A 15,966-nucleotide genomic window follows, 5' to 3' on the forward strand; every position below is an offset into this window, starting at 1 on the left:
TATATCCTGAACTTACTTTACGCCGCCACAAAAATAGCCTCTTCGCTCTTTACTGTCGTGTTGTTTTCATCAATCCATTTAGCATGTGACATAACCATACATAAAAACCCTTAAAACAGCTAATACTAGAAGAAGAAAAAATAGTAGTAAAAGTAGAAGAAAAAATAGCAGGTAGAAGAAAAAATTGCAATGGGAGGGTTATGCTGGTAGATGACATTGGCAGATTTGTAACCGATGTGGATGATACAGTTGAAGTATTTAATGTGCAGTTCAGTACATTTCATCCTCGTGAAAGCAACATCACGAAAAGCTGTGTAGAGGGCATAGTGAAGGATGGACTGATTGTGAATGAGCAGAGAGAGTATATGAGGAATGAAGAACACATGATGTTAATAATGCAATAGGACTTGACAATACATGACCACTATGTACTGAGGTAATGCTCTATGGAATTAATAACACCTTTGGCACACCTGTTTAACACGAATCTTGTAACACGAAGAGTCACAAAGGAATAGAAGGTGAGAAAATTGTCCTGCTTCACAAAGTGGGGAGGGGGAACAACACAAGCGATAAATTATCGCTTGTGTTGTCCCCCCTGTGTATCTGGCCACTCTGTGTATCTGGAGTTGCTATTAAGGTCTTTAGAGAAGTTGGTGAGACATCTAGAAAGATTAGAGAGCTGAAGGAGGGTTGGTGGGGGAATAATAATGCACAAGTGGCAGTGACAGCTAGGAGGAAGGCAAAGCAGAAGTGGGATGAGTCAAGAGTGGAAGAGGACAGAGAGGTGTACAAAGAGAGAAAGCAAGAAGCCAAGAGAGTTGTGGTACAGGCGAAGGCCATGGCATATCAAGATCTGTATGATCAATTAGAAACAAAGGAAGAACAGAGAAAAATTTACCAACTAGCAAAATGTAGAAATAAAGCAGCAAAGGACATCTTACATGTGAGGCAGATCAAAGATGCTGAAGGAAGAGTATTATGGAGGGATGTGGACATAAGAAACAGATGGAGAATATACTTTGAGGGGCTTTTGAATGAGGAAAATGCAAGTACTCACAGAGAAGATGGGCAGCCTTCTGAGGGTAGTGCAGAACATCAGTAGAGAGGAAGTGATGGAAGCCATGAAGAGGATGAGGAATGGAAAATCAGTGGGCCTTGACAGGATTCTAGTCGAGGCATGGAAGGCACTGGGGGAAGAGGGAATCGACCTGCTGTGGGACCTGTTCATGAAAGTTTGCCAACAGGAAAATATATCTGAGGAATGGAGGGAGAGTACACTTGTTCCCATCTACAAGAGTAAAGAGGATGCACAAGACTGTAAAAATTACAGAGGAATAAAGTTAATGTCCCACACAATAAAATCCTAGAAAGGGTTCTTGATGGAAGATTGAGGAAGGAGGTTGAGATTGCAAAGGAATAATTTGGCTTCATGCTTGGGAGATCAACAACAGATTCTATCTTTGGGTGACTGCAGATTATGGAAAAGTTTCGAGAGAAACAACGGGAGCTACATCTGGCATTGATCTGAAGAAAGCATACAATAGAGTGCCAAGGCAAGAAGTCTGGAGGTGTGTGAGGGAGAAGAAGGTTCCGGAGAAATATGTCAGGTTGGTGCAGGAGATGTACAGAAATGCGAAGACAAGTGTTCGGACCTGTCTTCGTTTTCAAGAAAGTTTTCAAGTAACAGTTGGTTTGCATCAAGGGTCAACATTAATCCATTTCTGTTTAACATTGTGATGGAGGTGGTGACGGAGGAGGTGAGAGAAGATGCTCCTTGGACAATGTTGTATGCAGATCATATCTTGCTGTTTGCAGATTCAAGAGAAAAAGCGGGAACTAAACTGGAAAGATGGAGAAAAGTACTAGAAGAGAGGTATGAGACTGAGCAGAAGTAAAGCAGAGTATATGTGTTGCACAGTGGGCAGCGGCCAGGAGACAGACCTGGAGATGGAAGGAAATGTCATCAGGAAGGTGAGGGACTTTTGATAGGTTCAACAGTGGGAGAAGATTGAGGAGCTGAGAAGGAAGTGGGATGTAGGATACAAGCAGGTTGGAGGAACTGGAGGGAGATGGCTGGAGTGTTATGCGATGAGAGGGTGCCGATCAATCTGAAAAGCAAAATCTATAGGACAGTAGTGAGGCCAGCTATGACGTATGCTACAGAAACTTTGGCCCTGAGGAAAAATAACATCAGCAGGATGGAAGTAGCAGAGATGAGAATGCTTAGGTGGATGTGCGGTGTGACCAGAAAGGATCGTCTGAGAAATGACAATGACAGGAGAACAGTGAAAGTTACGACCTTAGGAGCGAAAATACAGGAGGCAAGGTTGAGATGGTTTCTTCATGTGATGAGGAGCGAGGACGAATATGTGGGAAGAAGGGTCATGCAGATGGATGTGCAAGGAAGGAGGAAGCGTGGGCGGCCAAAGAAGAGATGGAGGGAGCTGGTAGAAGAGGACTTGAGGATGAAGAACTTGGATGTGGTGACAGCCCAAGACAGGAGGATGTGGAGGAGGTTCATCATGAACAGTGACCCCACTTAAGTGGGAGAAGCTGCAGAAGAAGAAGAAGAAGTTGGTGAGTATTAGGATTCAGAAGTGGGTTAACAATAGCAGCATTCTTTATAGTGGTCAGCATAGGTGAATTTGTTAAGGGGAGTTCTTGATTTAGCAATCTGCTTACGTATTACAACAAAGCGAAAAATTCGCTTCATAAAGGAAATCCATATACGATGATGTAGTTGAATTATTCAAAGGCCTTTGATACTTCCACATGAGACAAACTGGTAGCTAAATTAAAACATATGCAATTAGATAACAGACTAGTGCGTTGAATAGCTGATTGGTTGTCATAAAGGTATCAACAGGTCGTGTATAAAGTAGTAGTATCGCAAAATAGGAAGTTCACTTGCCACAGGGATCGGTTTTGGGACCATTATTGTTTAACTTGTACGTTAATGACATTATCACCGACTTAAGTGAATATATGCAGCTGTTTGCGAACAGTGGAAAGTTGAGAAAAACAGTGAGAATGACAGATGTGCTCTTGCAGGAGAATCTGAATAGATTATGCGAGTGGGCAAATGAATGGAACTATCCGTTTAATGTTGCAATGATCTTGAAATTTGGTATACAAAGTTAGGATACAGTGTATACAACTAATAGGGAAAGTTTTTATGATACGGAGAAGATGATAGATTTGGGAGTGATAGAGGATAGCAACTTGAAGTTTAGGAATCACACTGCTAAAACTGTAAGAACATGACAATGGATTATGGCAATGATGAGGGGGACATTGACATGCAGAAACAAAGACGTTATGGTTCCCTTATATAAGGTTTTGATAAGGCCAAATATGGACTACTGTGTACAAATTTGGTTGTATGGTTTTCTAGGGAATGAGGATGTATTGGAGAATATTTAAAGATTGTTTACTAAGTCAATGTCAGGAATATGGAATGTCACAAGGGGAAAATGAGGGAATCTAACTTACAGAGCCTTGTGAATAGTAGAAGAAGAGAGGTAGGATAGGATTCATACATATAAGTGAGGGGCTGTTATTGGATTAATGTGAATGGGATTTTTCATTGAGTCGTGGGAGTCAACGGTAGAAGTAGTGTTATCTCTGGAAGCTGTATAAGGAAGGTGTGAACAAGAGAGTGAGAGGCAGGTTCTTTCCATGGAGAATAATTGGTGAGTGGAATGCATTTCTGGAAGTTTCGTGAGTGTGGAAACTATGAATGGATTTAATGCGTGGTTCGATGTTATTTTTTGCATGAGAGAGCATGGTCCTCTCACAATGAGTTCTTTGGTTCCATGACGATCTCTGTTAATAACAATAACAAAGATTGATAATTATGATTGATCTGGGCTTCCAGATGGAAGCCCAGATCAATCATAATTATTTATATCTCTCCTTACATGCATTCTTTGGTAATGCACTCATAAACACTTTCGTAAATCCATTTCACTGATTTCTCACACATCAAGCAAGAAAGTTTAGTCCGCTTCCAATGCTAACCACTTATTCTTTCCCATCATGCTATGAAAAAATTTCATCCCTACCACTCCTAGCAGTGGATATGGCCGTATACATGGCGTAAACAAGTATAAAAGAATGCACACGGTTTTTGCAATCTTTATAGACAAACAGTAACATTAAAATGGGCAGTACTGAAGAGCTCGGTGACTTTCCACATGGAGTGATCTTATTGTGAAGAGAAAACATGTAAAAGCAAGAACAGCACAATCGCTAACTGGTAAGCTACATAAAATCACAAAACTTCGAGTTATTAAATGCGTAGCGCGAAAAAAAGTCTATCCTCAGTTTGAACACTGGCGCTATCGTGTTCCGAAATGCCTTTGCAAATGACTCCAGCACACATCTGTGCGTTGGGATCTGGAAAACATGGGTTTTTTTCACCATGCAGCTCCACACAAGCTTAACATCATCAATGGTAGCCGAAAAAGTGTCGGGTGAAGTGGTGTAAAGACAGATCGCCACCATTTGGCTCTAGAGCAGTGAAAATGTGCATTCTATGGAATTACGCTTCACCATCTGACTGGCCGACATATGTCTAGATTTGGCGCTTGCCAAGAGAACGCTACCAGCCCGAATGTGTTCTGTCAACTGTGATGTTTCTTATGTTAGAGGCTTAATGGAATGAAACAATACTGAGAACGGATTAAAAAATAATATTCAATACCTCCAGTATTTCGTCTTAGTCATTCAGACATCGGCGGTGAATGTAACATGAGACTTCTAACAAGCAGACGAAGGCAACACAAAACAAAGTGAAACGCGTAGACTAAAGACTGCAGTCCTATTCGTGATTCTCATGTATTGGAAAGTTTTGTTCATCTATATTTATTCAAATTAGGATGATTTCTGAGAGCAGCTACAGATTCTAAAAACAGTCGTTCTGTTCTAAATTTATTTTTCAATTGATTCTATGATTAGTATCCAAAGAATGGTCTTCAAATGCCGGTTGACTATAGTAATGACTGCAGATTTATTTTTAGTAGTTGTTGGCTGATCTTCCTGTCTTTCCTTCCTGTTCCTTCAAGAATAGGCCAACTTGCAGGAACAGGGAAGTCTACTTACTCCCAAAGCTGAGAGAGGAGGGGGTTTGGTCTTTAGTGTAGCTGATAATTGCAGCTAGTTTCAAGTGAGGATTGAAAGCTGTGCATTTTAAGCCTCACTTGAAATGGACATTGCGAATAATGGTAACATTACTGAAATATTTCTGAAGAGAAAGTCCAGGGATTGAGGAAATATTCAGTATTTTTTGATGCGGAGTGATTACGTGTATCTGATTAAATTCTGTTGCAAGGGTGCAAATATCAAAAAAAATCATCTAACGCCTTTATATTCCCGTATACGGAGAGTAGGCGAGGCCATTTAGCCATATCCAACTTTTGGAGACTGAGTGGGCAATTCAATCTCCACTGGTACCCAATCACAGATAGCTGGCACAAAGCTATCACTAATTAAGCGGCACGCAGTGAAGAGAGACGGCTCAACAAGTGCCGCCATCTCGTGGTCCCTAAACCTAACACTCGTGTTTAATGTCTGAAATAATGTGGGTTCTCCGGTCGATTTTCTTGAGTTTACGGGACGAAAAACCCGAGTTTCCGGGAAAAAAATCCCCTTGCCCGTGCCAGAGATCGACTAACTCGGGAACCGGTCGAAAAAAGGCTTAGAAAAATTTCTTCCAGATTCGAAACCAAAAAGTCTTCCATTGTGCGGTCAAGCGTCATATCCACTGAGCTATACAGGCTCTTGAGCTACACACGCAGTAATGTAATATATTAGTTTCATATACACTTATAAGCCAAAACATGATGACCTAGTAGCGTGTTAAGTTTCCCATGACTGAGATACTGCTTCCGTTCGATTTGTCATTGACTCAACTAGACCGCGGAAAGTGTCCGGGAGTATTATGAACGGGGGGGGGGGGAATAACGTCCAAGAGGTCAACGACCGAGTGAAGCACTGGCATCCACCGGCGAATACTGCATTCCACATGATGAAACAAATGTTCGCCAGGATTCAAATCAAGATAATTAGACAGGCAGCGAAGCACATGGAATGCTTGGATAAGCTCTTCGAACCAACAACGTCCCGAGTCACAAGTATTTGACACAGGCGTTGTCTTGCTGGATGAGTGCAAATCACTGATTCATATTTCACAATGTTGGGCAACACCTGGTCTGAAGCAATCCTCAGGTAATGATCAGTGGTTAACATATGCTCACCAGGGTGAATTTCCATGATAACAATCCCCATATCAGAATGCCGCTACCTCTTGTCTGTCCAACTTTGCAGTCTGGTTGGCCAGAAAGAAACAGGCTAAGTGATTGTAATAATTTGACCCATGAATGTATTATATTTCGTATGAGTATACTATGTTTATTAATTCATTGTATTATGGGTGTATACTATGTTTCTTTATACGATATTATACGACTCACACTTGCACTGGTATCGAATGGATTGAATTACCTAGAACGACACTAATGTCGTTCTAGGCAATTCAATTTGCTCACTTCCCGATGCTCAATGCTATTTTGAGAATATCTACGTTATAAACTTCAATCCTTGCTTTATGGATCCAAGCCCTACAGCATGTCTAATGTCCCATATACCATTCTCCTTCTTTCTTGAGATCTTTATCTTCCATCGTCAGTTCAGAATATATCAACATGATTTATTGAAATGCAGTTGAACTGAAACATTTAAATCCTTAAATGTTTATTATTACCTACACAAAGAGTTTTAAGAAGATTTTTTCCTACACAAATTTAAAACGGAATTGTAACATATAAATACTTCGCAGGCTTTTCTACAGAAAGAGTAAATTCTTGAGAAATATAAATACGCTTTAAATAATTTTGGTGCTCCCTAGTGTGTTCATCTTTAATTCGCTGCTTCGATAAGCTTGTCATGTTATGTAATATACATGGCAAAAGACAGAAAGAACGAATTCCTGAGATTTATTATAAATATCTCACTATGACATTTGCTTTTAACGATTTAATTTATTTTTACTTATTTTATTATTTCATCGAGGGAAAACACCTACTTTACAACTCTCCATCTCCACCACTCCATCCACAAACTACCTTTTCGTTCTCGTTTCTCGTTAATGCTACCTATCAAATCTTTAATTCAGAACTTTAAAAATGAGACTAAATTTTTAAATTTACTACATTTTTCAGAACTCTCAGTACCTTTGAGAGCCGCATAAAGTATTTTTGTGATTGATTGCTATTTTAGAGTTCTAGGTATCACAACTTTTCATGGCTACTCACAATTGCATACAAATTGTATTAAGAGCTTTTATTACAAACACGTTACTTGAATTTAGCACACATTGTTGCATTCGTGTAAATTGGATGCGTAATCCTACTATTATTTCAAAAATAAAATCAACTAATGCCTTGTTGTTCCCACATAGGGAGTAGACAAGGCCTTTTTAGCCCTATCTAACTTTTGGAGACTGGGTGCGCAGTTCAATCTCCACTAGTACCCAATAATAGATAGCTGGCCCAAGGCTATCACTAATTAATCGGTACACAGTGAAGAAAGCGGCTAGCAAGTGCCGCCAATTCGTGGTCCCTAATCCTAGCACAATATTTTTCATGTCTGAAAATAGTGTGCGTTCGACGGTCGATTTTCTTGAGTTTACGGGACGAAAAACCCTAGTTTCCGGGAGAAGAAACCCGCTTGCCCATGCTAGAGATCAACTAACTCGGGAAAGGTCGGAAAAAGGCTTAGAAAATGTTCCTCTAGTCGGCGACTAGATTCGAAACTAAGTCTTTTGTCGTGCTGTCAAGCGCCGTAGAATGTAAACGCCACATCTACTGAGCTACACAGGTTCTTCTACTATCATTTAGCTTTTCTTATTAACTGTAAATTGTTAAAATAAATAAAAAGAACCGCTGAACGCATTTTCCTTCCTCAAAAGACAAGCCCCTTTTATATCTAATAATAACAATAATTTGTAGTACTTCTAGCTATATGCCATGACTACATTGGCTTGCATAATAACCGTAATTTTAAGATAAGATGGTTAGTCTTATGCATAAATACAACTGTGTTGTGGTCACCTGGCCGGTTTGCCTGTTCGCTGGATCAAAAGCCTGACTTTTCAGAAGTTACAAAATTCTGCCGCCACAGTATGGGACCAGCTAACTTGCCTTCAGTGGAAAAATCTCGATAAACGTTCATCACGTCTTAGACACCAAAAACTTTTATCACTTCGCAGACGGGATTCCCAGATCTTCCGAACCAGCGAACACTGGTGAAGCCTGCTACGACGGTCACAACGCTTATCTCTTATTTTTTGTGATCCTCCATAGCTCAGTCGTTAAGGACGTTGCACTTTAATTTGAAATACCACGTTCACATCTCGTCTAGGACGTGAATTTCCACCAAAGGTGAGTTATCCGATCTTATACATAGCAGACAAACCTCCAGAGAATAAACGAAATTTACGAACTAAAAGTACACCACAACCAAGTGCATTATACTGGTTTCACAGGATGAAGTTGTACCTGACTGTGTGTGCTTTATGGTCGTTGTATACTTATATGCTAATAAATAATAATAATAATAATAATAATAATAATAATAATAATAATAATAATAAATCTTCCGTCTTTTATAAGCAAAAGGCAACCAGGCTTTGAGCTTTTGACCTCACTGGTAATTGGGTTAATTTTTAATTTAAACTGACATTATTATTTGAAAATGTAAAATTTGTAAGAATATATTTTCCTCAGCGGCGGTTTCATTCCCGAGTTACTGGTAAAATAATAATAATAATAAATAAAATAAATAAATAATAAAAGTCTTTCAAAATCTGGAAAAATTCCTTCAGCAACTACATTCGAACAATAACGGTCTCATCATAGACACGAGCATCATTATCATCGTGACAGACATGTTGTCTGTAAATTGCTTAAATTAAATAAATTTCTTACAAACTGTTTATCTATTATTTAAAATTGCTTAAAGACAAAGTTGAGACAGAGATGTCTGAGAACCAAGCAGGTTTTAAGAAAGGTAAGTATACCAGAGAATCCATCCTTTCCCTTAGACATATAATGGATACGGGGTACTTACACTTTTCCCATCCCCTCTCATTATTTGGGCCCTTAAATTGGCTCTAATTTTCGGGGAACCAAGCTAGCATCTCGTACGCCTGTGTATAAGTACGGCCCTTATCATAGAAAAGTTTAAAAAATTAAACTCTCTAAGGTAGTGTGTTTCACAGACCACTCAAAAGCTATTAACTATGTTAGGCATTTGAAACTGTGTGAAATAATGAAAAGAATAGATTTTCTTCGACACACAGTCAGGTTGATGGCTAACTTGTAGAGTGAGCAAGAAGCTACGGTAAGAACAGGTGATTGGATATTAACTGGCTTCAGGTTAGAGAGAGAGTTAGCAAGGATGCCTACTTTCTCCTCACCTGTTTAGAATCTATGCTGAGGACATCTTGCATATAGCATTGGATGAGCTTAAGACAGGAATTAGGATATGTGGTAGATTGATCAGTAATATGGGGTATGCTGATGATACAATACTCCTTTGTAATGACACATGCAAATGTCCTCATAAAAGAAGAGTCTTTAAAAAAAGTTAATGAGATCAGTAAGGACAGAGGATTTCAGTTCAATCCTAGCAAGACAAAGATTATGATTCTCCAAGGAAATATAGACAGGAAAGCTGCAGAGAGACAAGTATACCTTAATGGGGAAAGATTTGAGGAAGTCAGCGCTAAATCGTCGTCGCCGACTAAAGGAAAACATTCACTAAGCCTTTTTTCGATCGGTTCCCGAGTTAGTCGATCTCTGGCACGGGCAAGAGGTTTTTTTTTTTTTTTCCCAGGAATCTCGGGTTTTTCGTCTCATAAACTCAAGAATATCGAGCTGGAACCCACATTATCTTCAGAGACAGTAAATATAATGTTAGAATTAGAGACCAAGAGATTGCAGCTCTTGTCAGTCGCCTCTCTTCACTGACAACATGTATAATTAGTGATGGTCTTGGGCTAGCTATCTCTGATTGGCTACCAGTACAGATTGAACTGCCCCTCCCTCAGTCTCCAAAAGTTGGATAGGACTAAATCGCCCCGCCTACTCCCTAAATCGAATAAAATGCGTTAGTTGATTTATTTATTTATCTTTAGTAAGTTTGAATAGCTAATAGCTAGGTCCGTTATTATTGTGACGAATTGCTGTTCAGAAGACATCAGAAGAAGAAGATTGAATGGCCAAAATAACAGCCAAAATAACCTAAAATGTGGACGGATCGATCTCTCGCTCTCTCTTTCTTTCTCTCTGTAACTGTTTTTCCACACCGACTTATGAATGCAAGACTTGGAACCTAAAGAAGTCTGAGAGGAAAAGGATTGCTGCTTTTGAGATGTGGGGTTACAGAAGGCTGTTGAGGATATCATATACTGAAAGGCAGACAAATGGATGGCTAGAAAGGATCAGTAGAACTTTAAGGCTCCTTAAGGTTATCGACAGAAGAAAGTTGAATATTCTGGACATATTGAAAGGATGGAGGGAGGACTTCTCAGAACAGTAATAGAAGGTAAAGTTCCTGGAAAAAGAGGACGGAGTAGACAGCCAATGAGATGGATGGATGGAGTGACTGATCTTCAGAGAGTCCAAGCCTCTAGAAAGCATGCAACAGGACCACCTAGCGAGGACTGGTGTGGAACATCACCGAGCATCTGATGATGTTTAATGAATAGATGGAGATGAGTTAAAGACAATAATTTAAAGTTGCAAGTATTTAACTTTAGATTGTTGTATGTGTTTGTCAATAATGTTTTGGTGGAGAACGCTTGCTATAAGCGTTGTCAACCACAGATGCGAGAACCCCGGCTGGTACAATGCCAAGAAGAGTCAATTCATGTTGAAGGGGAGAAAGCAATAAGGCGATGTACGAATTGGTTACAGACACACGAAATCACGTGCTTTATACAATTTTCCAACTGTTGTACAAGCGAAGTAGTTACCACTTTAAAAACTATAATTTTCTTGAAAGAAAAGCTAATTTTCCGACGTATAATAATATACACTCATCCCACGAAACGCATTGATTATCCTATTATCGGAATGGATTTGCCTGCTTCTGCCATGCGCAGAAGTGTTGGGGAGTATCGTATCTGTTGGTAGAGGGTAAGGCATTGTCGCACTTGTTTCCCAAGAAATATGCAGTAGAAGTAAATAGATAGATTTTGTTGATCAGTTTATCATCTTTTAACTGAAAATACACATATCAATGTGCTTTATAATTAAATCGTTTGATCACATGATTAATAAAATAAATTAAACGAATTATGAAATAAATTTCTTTATTTTCTTTATTTTTATTTGATTTGTTTATTTATGCTCTTTTTTTTTTAATTTGCAAATACGATAACTCCTTTTTTATTTTTTTTTTTGGAAGGGGGAATAAAATACTTCGTTTTTTTTCTTTCTTTTTTTGTGTTTTTTACAAAAATGATAACTGAAAGCTTTCATGGCTGTTGATATTATCAGGTTTGTCTATTCAAGAACTGGGAATGAAACGTATTTGACTAAAACAATGGTCACATGACCCAAACACATATCGGAGAGTTCAGAATATAATAGGAGTACAACACAAATAGGGTTAAGGGATAATTTCTTTACTGTGAATTATTCCAAGGTAAAGATATGCGCAATACATCTCTAATATGGAGACTTAGCCTCTTCTTTACCAAGACCGTACTGCGTGGCAAAGAGTCACATCCTTCCAGAGGTGCCCCCGTTTTCACAGAACACTGTGGATCTAGACTGGAAAGTCGAAAAATATTCCAGAGGAAGGTAATGGCAAACCACCTCTGTACCTTGCCAAGAACATTCTATGAACATGCCAAAAATGAGGAAGTATGATACGGTGTTGGATGGTAAGACCTCCAGGCCTGAAGGCATCCAACATGCAACTGGGGAAAAACAGAGGGCTTCCACAAGTAGAACTAGTTTTTATGATGATGTGTCCAGGTCAAACCAAAAGGAAGCTTGGTCACAGATGTTGCCGGTTGGAAAAGGGAGACCCCCTGTTTCACAAGAAACCATAGGATTGGAACTTGGAATGTTAGAAGTATGAACCAAGGTAAGCTGGAAATAATAAAGATGGAAATGGAGTGCAAGAAGCTGGATATGTTGGGAATAAGTGAACATAAATCTGCGATTGTTTTGATATCACGAATGTCTTTTGCTCCTGGTAGGAAAGAAGGGGAGAGGAGAAAATAAAGTAGCAGTAGTCGGCGTTTTGTTCGAAAACAGAGAAGTTATTATTAAATATCAAAGAAGTTATTTCAAGTTTAATTTGATATTTTAAGACCTGTTTAATAAATTTATATCAAACGTATGTTAAAACTATATTATATCCAGAGACGTAGCTGGGGGGGGGCATCCCCGGAAGGCACTTTGAACCTTTTGCAGTTTATTCTTAAATACAGTCTTGAGAACTGAGTTCCAAATATTGCAATACGACTGCGAACTTTCTTCACAATTCCTATAAGTGTCGCTAATTGTGAGAGGAGTCTTTTCTAAATAAAATTGATTAAGAATTACCTGCATTACTATGAAATAGATTTCGCCAATGTCATCGACGATTTTGCTAACAGAAAAGCAAGAAAAATAACACTTTATAATATTGAAATTAAAGTTTTACTTCAAAAATAAACATAGATTTTTAATTTATTTCCCTATAAGTCATTTTGACTTTTTGTTGTATTTTTGGTGTGTATTAAGAGGGGCGGTAAATTCAGGGACGACCCCAGGCAGCAAAAGCTCTAGCTACACCACTGATTATATCTGTATTTACTTGAATGTTATAAATGTAAACAGTATCTACTGTATATTTGTTCCCAGTTACATATTCAGACTTTTTAGGAAGACTACTAAAAATATGCAGAAATTTTAAGCCAACCTTATTTTATTAACACAATTTTTTTTATTTTTTATCACTAACTTTTTTTTTTTCAAATTTTTACTTTATTGCAATTCAAAAAGAGAAAAATAAACTTTTTAATTATCTAACTAAAAATCCATATAAACTCTGCACTTCGGTTAAATGATTTGATCAAATAAAAGATTTACTGATTATATTTTTTACATTAAATGATGTGTTATTGTTATATGGTGCATCTATGGAGTTCCAAGATTCTTGCGAATATTTTATGGCCAGTTCGAGGGAGGAAAACAAAACTGTTATCTTCTCACGACACAGGCTACCTGATTTTCAATCAAAGAAGACCATATAGAGAATAAAATATATTTATTGTACATTAATTATATTAATATATTATTTTGTTATATTTATAGTTATATTTAATTATTAATATATTTTTTTTAGATTAATATATTTTTCCTCCTATCAACAACCTTTCCAGTACTCAATAACTGTTTTTTTCCTTTTTTCAAACAGCATTTAGTCCCTCCCCCGCAATACTTAAAAAAAAAAAAAAAAAAAAATCAGCTAACGCCTTTTTATTCCCCGTATACGGGGAGTAGGCGAGGCCATTTAGCCCTATCTAACTTTTTGGAGACTGAATGGGCAGTTCAATCTCCACTGGTACCAATCAGAGATAGATGGCCCAAGGCTATCACTAATTAACCGGTACTCAGTGAAGAGAGACGGCTCAAATTTGCCGCCATCTCGTGGTCCCTAACCCTAACACAATATATTTAATGTCTGAAAATAATGTGGGTTCTACGGTCGATTTTCTTGAGTTTACAGGACAAAAAACCCGAGTTTCCGGGAGGAAAAATCTGCTTGCCCATGCCAGAGATCGACTACTCGGGAACCGGTCGAAAAAAGGCTTAGAAAAATTTCCTCTAGTCGCCGACTAGACTCGAAACCAAGTCTTCCTTCGTGCGGCCAAGCGCCGTGGTTGGCAAACGCCACATCCACTAAGCTACACAGGCTCTTTCCCGCAATACTTTATCTATGAAAATACATAATAATTACATGAAAGCGACAGTCTATTGTAGCTACCTAGTACGCTACCTAGTGCAGCTTGCATTCCTGAGTATGGAAGCCTAAAATTATTATTATTATTATTCCTGATACCTCGAAGGAGTCCGAAGACTCATCGCAGATGGACACCTACAACTGTCATATTAAGTTTCATACACTGCGAATGACAGTTGTGGTAATATTATTACACGATAATAGTTTGGACAAAAATAAGAAAATTGTAGTAACAAGGAGTTCAGCTTTGAAAATACATGGTTGACAGTCCACTATCAATGTCCACTTCTTCTTCTGCAGCTTCTCCCACTTAAGTCGGGTCACTGTTGATAATGAGTCTCCTCCACACCTTCCTATCTTGGGCTGTCACCACATCCAAGTTCTTCATCCTCAAGTCCTCTTCTACTAGCTCCCTCCATCTCTTCTTTGGCCGCCCACGCTTCCGCCTTCCTTGCACATTCATCTGCATGACCCTTCTTCCCACATATTCGTCCTCCCTCCTCATCACATGACCAAACCATCTCAACCTTGCCTCCTGTATTTTCGCTCCTAAGGTCGTAACTTTCACTGTTCTCCTGTCATTGTCATTTCTCAGACGATCCTTTCTGGTCACACCGCACATCCACCTAAGCATTCTCATCTCTGCTACTTCCATCCTGCTGATTTTATTTTTCCTCAGGTCCACAGTTTCTATAGCATATGTCATAGCTGGCCTCACTACTGTCCTATAGATTTTGCCTTTCAGATTTCCACTATCAATGTCCACTAAGTACCTTTATTTCCCTTCCCTCATTAAAAATTTCAAGCCATGGTAGTTAGTTACGACACTAATAAGACAAATCATCTACCTTAGTTGTTGTTTTTTTTTTTTTTTCCTATTTTAATTTCGTTGTACTTGGAAGGAAAACCAAGGATTCTATTGAACGAGATCAAAATAAAACAACTCTCTTAATTCTATGAATTAAGATAGATAAATGCTTACACATGTAACATAAATAAAAATTTTTAGGCATTCATATAATTTATATTGGAAAACGGAAATGATTGGAAACTGGTATATTGAAAAACGTATAAAGGCTAACTTAGAATCACCAAAATTAACTCAGAATCATTAAAATGAATATTCAAAATTATATTTAAAAAAACTGAATGTTAATTTACAATTATGAATACAGTATTCAAAATTGTTTTCGAAAGGATGCTTAAAAATAAACAAAAAATAAAACAAAAATTAATATTCAAAGTTATATTTTAAAAAATGTTTACACATGTAACATAAATAAAATTTTTTAGGCATTCATATTATTTATATTGGAAAACGGAAATGATTGGAAACTGGTATATTGAACAACGTATAAAGGCTAACTTAGAATCACCAAAATTAACTCAAAATCATTAAAATTAATATTCAAAATTATATTTAAAAAACTGAATTTTATTTTACAATTATGAATACAGTATTCAAAATTGTTTTGGGAAGGATGTTTAAAAATAAACAAAAAATTAAACATAAAAATTAATATTAAAAATTATATTTAAAAAACTGAATGTTAATTTAGAATTATGAATACAGTACAGTATATTGAAAATTTGTTTGGGAAGGATGTTTAAAAGTAAACAAAAAATACGCGTAGTAGGCACCGGTGGGATTCGAACCCACGATCTCCTGTTTACTAGACAGGCGCTTTAACCAACTAAGCCACGGCGCCACGTGCTACATTGACGCTACAGATTATATCAATAAAAAATAACTATCAGTAGAAAATAAGTTATATATATATATATATATATATATATGTATGTATGTATGTATATGTATGTTTTATTTTTGGTATCCGTTTTTCAATATAATTAAACATATTTTGTTTAAATTTGTAAAAATATTCATACTCTTAACGCAGTTTTATCTGATTATCCTCATAACCATCTTTCAACCTT

At 37.7% G+C, this 15,966-nt stretch overlaps 1 non-coding gene across 1 annotated transcript; it reads right to left on the reverse strand.

Moving 5' to 3' along the window:
* Window positions 1-15,663: 15,663 nt before the first annotated feature.
* TRNAT-AGU (transfer RNA threonine (anticodon AGU)) lies at window positions 15,664-15,737 on the reverse strand. The gene has a single exon. It is a non-coding gene; the product is annotated as a tRNA-Thr (tRNA).
* Between the last annotated feature and the right edge of the window lie 229 nt (window positions 15,738-15,966).

Source organism: Typopeltis vanoorti, chromosome 20 (genome assembly GCF_054136105.1).
Source record: "Typopeltis vanoorti isolate ZY-2024b chromosome 20, IOZ_Tvanoo_1.0, whole genome shotgun sequence".
NCBI lineage: Eukaryota > Metazoa > Arthropoda > Arachnida > Uropygi > Thelyphonidae > Typopeltis > Typopeltis vanoorti.